The sequence below is a fragment of the Triticum aestivum genome, chromosome 1A (assembly GCF_018294505.1).
Source record: "Triticum aestivum cultivar Chinese Spring chromosome 1A, IWGSC CS RefSeq v2.1, whole genome shotgun sequence".
NCBI classification, from domain to species: Eukaryota; Viridiplantae; Streptophyta; class Magnoliopsida; order Poales; family Poaceae; genus Triticum; species Triticum aestivum.
Genome location: NC_057794.1, coordinates 344,254,140 through 344,261,364, shown reverse-complemented (window position 1 = coordinate 344,261,364; position 7,225 = coordinate 344,254,140).

Genomic DNA, 7,225 nt, shown 5'->3' with positions numbered 1-7,225 from the left:
AGCTTGCCTAGTACGCCGTCTCCCCTGCCCACGGGCGCGGTGGCTCGCAGGACGAGGTGAAGCTTGCTTACTAGTATGCCTTACGCCCGCTCCCTCGCCCACGTGCGTGGTGGCTCGCAGGATGAGGAGAACTTTTTTTTACTACTCCCTCCGTTTACTCCTCGTCCCTACCTTGGTTAGAGAGATTATCATATTGTTTGGAATATATGTCTTTTAGTAGTACTCCATGGAGTAGTAGGAGTAGTACAGTGGTATATAGGAGTAGTACTACTACAACAATTTCCTTGGAGTATGTGGTGCAGCAAGCTACCCTAGGCTATGTTACTACTCCCTCCTTTCCAATTTATGGCTCAATTTCAAAATCTCTCCAACCAAGGTAGACGGTGAGTGGTGGAATTAATTTTGTAGTTTGCACAAGTAATTAGTATGCTCATTTTTCTCAAGAAGTTATGTTTACCGAGGCATTTATTAGAACGAATGCATGCATGACCACTAAATTTCCATGAACTTCTACATGCATTGGTGAGTTTTCTCTTGACACCAGGGGCAAATCTACTGGGGGGGGGGGGCTTTAACAGGCTCGAGCCCCCCCTCCAGAGATGCAATTTATTTTTTTCTACTAGTATTAGGCCCAGCCCAGGCAATCAACGGCATCCCATCAAGCCCACACAGTCACAATCCTGTCTATACTCGTCCAGAATCCTTCGTTTGTTAAGTTTGAGCCCGCCCTCCATTTTGTCCCAAGATTCTCCACTGCTTAACACAGCTTGCACCGGGTGATTTAACGCACCTCGAAATCCAACATGTGATCGTACTACTACTAGTAGTAGAATTGAGACTTATAAAACGGAAAAACAATTTTTTAGATGAGCCCTATAAACCGGAAAGGAGGGAGTAGTAAGTAGTACTCCTCCATAGTGGGTACATACTCCGTAAAATCAGATTTTCCCAAAACTAAGTCGCTCAACCTTTATTTGCTTGTTTCCCTTCCTGCCTCCTTGCCTCGAACAGAATATGCTAAACTCCTCTGCCTGCCACACGGGAAAAGACCCACCCTCACCTTTTTTAGTCCAGGTTTGTATCGATGGATCGCGCGAAGCAGCAAAAACCAAGCCGTGTCTTGTACTCCTTCGTCGACGCTCGCTTTCATGAAGTTTGTACTTCCTCTCGCCGACATGTGGGACACATAGCAACTGGGTCGACGTGTCATGCACCAAATAACAGTGCAGAACAGCGGGGGGACGCACTCGAGTCATACCGCCCCATTAGTAGTAATGAGCAATGAGATGTCAAATCACAATGCCGCACCTTCCCAGACGGACGAAGCAACAATTATTTCACACTTCGCTTCGCCATCATCTCCTTCAAGAAAACCATGTAGTATTGCTTCTGCCATTGTCCTGCCTCAAGAGGGACACACGCATCGCCTTGGTACAACATGAAACGTGGGACCTCATGACAGTCCATGCTCCCCCGCCCATCGCTTGGTAAAATCACCTCATTTTTACTACATCCTCTGTATCGGTTTATAGGGCATGCACATCATTCTACGTTGAGAAATTAACTAGCTATATATGTGATGAACAATATATGTTTAGAGACTACATCCGCTTAAGAATCCAATGATATACTTTTTGTGACATAGTAACTCATATTTAGTTAGTCAAATGGATGACCTAGAATTACATGCACGCCCTATAAACCATGACGGAGAGGGTAGTACATCACATATCTTTCTAGATCAATATAGTTGGGATTCACCAAGGAGCAAAACCAAGTGGTAGGCTACTCCTGTCGTGTTGGCGTAGCAACTCAAGCAAGGTCAGTCCACACACGAAATGGCGACACACTTAATAGGACCCCTTTGGCCGACATGTGGCGCATCCACCATCTTTCTTTGAGAATCCTCATCCACCGCCGTGTTCCACGTGCGATGCACAAAATTACAGTTCGGAGCAGCGGTTGGACTTGGAGGCATCCCGGTCGTAGCGCCGCAGTAGTAGTAAATGAGCGTTGAGGGGTCAAATCACAAAGCCCCACCTTTCCCGCATTAAGCTGGACGGACGAAGCAACCATCATTTCACTCTAGGGCGGAAGAGCATAAAGAAAAGAGAAAACCAATGATGTATGCAATAGCTACCTAGGGCACCCTAGGGTAGGGGCCTCCACTAGAAATCGTTTTTTGGAAGCGCCTCCACTACAAATCCGCTTCTCCCTCGCCCTCTTGAAGAAAACTGATGATGCATGCGGCGGTAGGGTTTGTAGGAGTACTACGGCGTGCGGGGCCACGTCGTAGTAAACGGGAGAGGGGTTGAGTTCGAGTTGATGCCTTAATATGTGTGGGCCGCTTGGTTTTACGGGAATGAGGCAGCATTTTGGGTTCAGGGATCCATGGGGATATGCGTACAAAAAATTGTGGACGTAGGTTCGACCGAAAGGCAATGATGCATGGGCCCTGCATTTTGATTTACCCGCAGCCGCGTGAAATTTGCTACTCTACTCAAAACTAGTAAGGTACACATGCATTGAACGCATGAGATTTGGAAACCAAATTATGAATAAATACACACTATAGCATGTAAAGCTTTGAGCCATATATGCATGATGTAGATGTTCGTTTAGTTCTTATAGTTCATCTCATTCAAAATCAATTAGTTTTTATAAAAAGGTTAAGATTCATGGGATTGTGCATTGTAAAGCATAAAGTAAAAAACAAATAATGGCAATTCATTTAGAAAGGAAGTTTGGGCAATTATGATACGGAAGAGTCTAGAACAAAGGAGAAGTGCTTATGTTTACAGGTTTGCGCATTATGCTTAAGTTCAACCATGGAGTCTTCTAGATTGTACATGTGGCAGAATCTGGTGGAATGTTGATGATATCCAATGGCCAGTGGTGCTCGGATTTGCCATCTCTGCACTGCCGGATTAGCTTCATTCAACGACCATCTTTCAAAGTTATTCGCACACTATATAGGGGTATACATAATGCATAAAAGTTCCTCCAAAAACATCTATAACTAATGGGAAGTGAATGCATGCTTAAAATGAAAAAATGTAATACTTCCTCTGTCTAGGTGTATAAGTCAACTTAGGTTTTTTTGCTAGTTAATAGCATTCCATGTAATGAATTAACCACTTCATGTCATGTTTGAAAGTCTCAAGCCATTGAAAGCATGCATGGCCCACATCTCTTATTGGTTGATATGCCATGAAACAAGAAACGAGGAGGGAGCTAATGTACCATGCCTAAGTGTTTTGGGATTATTTGGTTTTGGAAGATGACTTACACACCTAGAGGGAGGGAGTATACAAAGAGAAAAAATGAATTGTAGTTAAAAGAATGGCATTTCTAACAAAAATCCGAATGTGAACTACATATGTGTGCACGTGACCAGCACATATATTGTCAATAAAAAATTTAATGCAAGAAATAACTTATGAGTAACATGCACGAATTGATGATGTGGTGCTTGCATGCATATAGTAGAAAAACAATGTGATTTATGACTTGCATGCATGACGTGTTCTTGTGCCATAGTTGCATGTCTAGGAAAAAAGCTACTAGTGGGCTGTACTAGCTATTTAGGAATAGAAGATCTATACATGGAAGTTGTAGGGAAAGAGATGACATGTATCTCAATTCCTATGAGTAGGGATTGGAAAAGAGATGTCATTTGGTTCACATCATAGGAACTTTTCTATTGAATCTAGAGATGACATGTATCTCAATTACTATGAGTAGGGATTAGAAAAGAGATGTCATTTGGTTCACATCATAAGAACTTTTCTATTGAATATACGCTAATGTTTTATGGGAGTATAGGAATCCATTCATATGAACCAAGTGTCTCTAAAGCTATAAAAATGATATCATGTTTATTTCCTTTGAAATGTGGAGTATATGAATCTATTCCTATGAACCAATTGGCTCAAAAGGAAAAAATCGTATAAAAATCATATCATATAGAGTTCCTATGGTATTCATCCACACCAAAGGATGGTTGAAATTGCTGCAGGTGATACGACGGTCTTTGTTTGTAGACTCCTCCCCCATCTTTATACTTACCTCTCGAAGATGAATGAAATGATATATACTGGGTATTCTATATGTGCATTTTGGTACATGAAAACTCGGTAAAAGTTTGCGAGGTTCGAATTTTCAATAAAGCTATATGCACTGCATTTTGGAACGGAGGGAGGAGCATATGACAGTTGCTAACACTCACGTGGAAGATTTGTGTGTAGGAGGAGTGCCTGCTCTGTTAAATGACATGGCAAAATGGACACTGTCGGATGCCGATCTGACGGTTCTTACGGCGTTCTTCAGGAAACGGCTTGTAGCGTGTTTGTCGAATAATGATTTACGGACACATGCATTGCATTGATACGTGACCCCTCTCTCTCACGCACACACGCACCCTCATGAGTCACGACTCTCCTGAGTCCTCTCACACCCACCGTCTATATGCAGGTAGACATCACACACATATGTGCTCTTCACACCCTACCCTTAGAACTTCTAAAAAACAAAAGACGTCGCACACCTTTTATTTTAGCTCACACATCACACACTTATACAATTACTCTTGTGGCGAACGTTCTTTGGGCATATTATATTGTACTCTCATGAAGATAAGCGGTGCACGCACGCACTAGTTCTCTCACACCCACTCGCAGGTACACGTAGGAGTGCATTTTTTGAAGCTGGTACAACAAAATCACTCCACTATATATATATATATATATAAGAAAGAGCCTTAGCGCTTGCTTTACTAGGGTTCCTCTCTTTCACTCTCTCATGCTCTCCAGATCTAAGCAAGACATAGGTGGCCACACTCTCTCTGCTCATGGCTGGTCACAAATCCGGCCGGACCACCTCGGCCGGGGCAGGGGTGTAGGTGCATCGTTCACGCTGTAGTCAGCAGCGAGGGAGGAGACCAACGGCTGCCCGCGTGTCCCGATCGGCGGCCGTGCCGTTCTCTTCGAGAGAGCACCGGTTCCGTAGGGCCTCCAACCCCTTCTTCCTCCCTGCGGTATTGTAGCCAAGATGCGGCCTCCCGACGCCATCTTTGCCACATGCCGACGACCCTTGGGTATATATTCCTTCGAAACCTGCCTTGCTCTACTACCCCAGCTCCCCACATGGCTGCGTGTGGATCTTTTTATACTTCCATCGGCTGTTCCAAAGCCACCTAGACTTTTACTATTATTAGAGGTAAAGCCAGTTCATACAGTCGAATCTAAGAGTTGGTTCAAATAGGGAAGAAAGTGGGAAAGCTGTTGCATGAATCTAGGACTTGGTTCTAAGAGGAAACGGGGGAGAGTAGTAGATACTCGCTACCCAATCGCTCTCTTGGTTGAAAAGGCAAAGAAATCATGGTGGATGGCGAAGGGTGGGGGAAGTGGACCTGTCTCTTGGTTGAAAAAGGAAAGAAAGTGAGGGGTGTTGGGGGACAACGTAAATGAGAATGAGTAGGTCTGGATTTCCTGTGCTCACATAGGAAAATGTCGCCAAGGAGATACAAAATGGGACAAATGCAGACATGCTGGCTGAGTATTTGCCGCTCTCAGGAACCACATCTGCCTCACCACTTTATGCCCCTATTGTCCCTACGCCCATATCACTACCGTTAATGTAAAATCACATGAAGCATTAAGCAATGCCACCTAATGTCACAAGTAATGGTCTAGTGCCGTTGATAAATTGAAGCAATGCGACCACCATTTTATGAAGTGCTTCCATCTTTGCTTTATTTCCCATGAATTGTGGTTTTGCAGTTACACTTAAATCTCACACTGCTAACATTGCTTCATCCCAGTGGAACCGCACAAACTTGATTGCACATTTACTGACCATGTGCTACTCTCATGACAGTAATACTAATGCTATTGTTCTGCATGTTAATCTAGTGGCAGTGTTGATATGATGTGATGCTACTTACTTAAGGGCACTTTCATACTGTCAATCTAGTGCCAATTATAACACAATAGATGTTGTTGTTAATCATACGCCACTGCAAATATCTGTCACTATTTAAATAACCGTATTTTGTATTTGCGCAAACAGGGATGTCTGTCTCCATATCGTTTCTATCTGCACAATCAAAAGTACACACCTCAGTTTTAGTACAACTACACAAAATGAGATGGCTATTCCTAGCTCTCGTACTCTAACCACTAGTGTTCTAGGTATTCCTACATTGGTAGTAACTAGGTAGAATGACCAATGCAATCTAAAAGAAGGTGATTCATACGTTTGACTTCCTGATTGCAGTGCAGAGACAAGCAAAAACAACTGCATCCTAGTCCGGAATGCACTTTCTATGAGTTGATCCATGGATCAAGGACTAGCTGAACGACTGCATGGAGGTTTTTGGGACAGATGCGTGGACAAGAGGCATTGTGGTCTGCTTATTTCTGCAAATAGTGGTGCTTAAATTTAGTGGAATGCACAAGAATTTCACCTTGTCAGTACACTAGATGGTTCAGTTCAGCATTCCAGCTGAGAACACAATTATAATTGGTTATTCTGGAATGAGAGAACCTAACCCTGGATGGTGGCAACAAGAAAAAACCAGAGTAAACTCCAGGAAATTTAAGCCTACCGGGAGGCCCTTTGCTCAGAGAAGCCTTGCTTGTTTTTTCCCGATTTGTAAACCTTCTCACAACTTTGTCTTTTGCTGTGAACTAGTATATGTTTGTTATGTTCTATGAATCATTGAGATGTATAAAACTGCTTAACTTATGCTTTTCAAGTTTTTTATGAAGCCGAGTTTAATGTGAGTGTTCCACATGAACGATGGACTAGCGTGTGAACGTTTGGAATTTACATTGTGGCCTCAGTTAACTGCATGAACCACTATAACAAGATATATAGTTGCTTATATGTCAGACATCGGATTATTGATTGTTAGCTAGTCGATAGCCTAGTGTTGAAGTAAGCTGAGCCAATGTGTCGTGTTTTGCACAACTGCTTACAAGTGGGGTAGCACCAACAGTGTTTACAAGTACTTATGTATAAGTCGGCGCACAGTTCTCAAACGAGTACTCTATTTCATCAAACACACACTACTCGTATGATAAACCGTGACAACTTATGTCTTACCATGCCATATTCATGAAAAAACTAGTGAGGACGCATCTGTTTCAGCAACAATTATGATGGTTCTCACATGATTCACGGGCACACAAAAGTAGCAGCAGTCCCATAGATGGATTCAAAC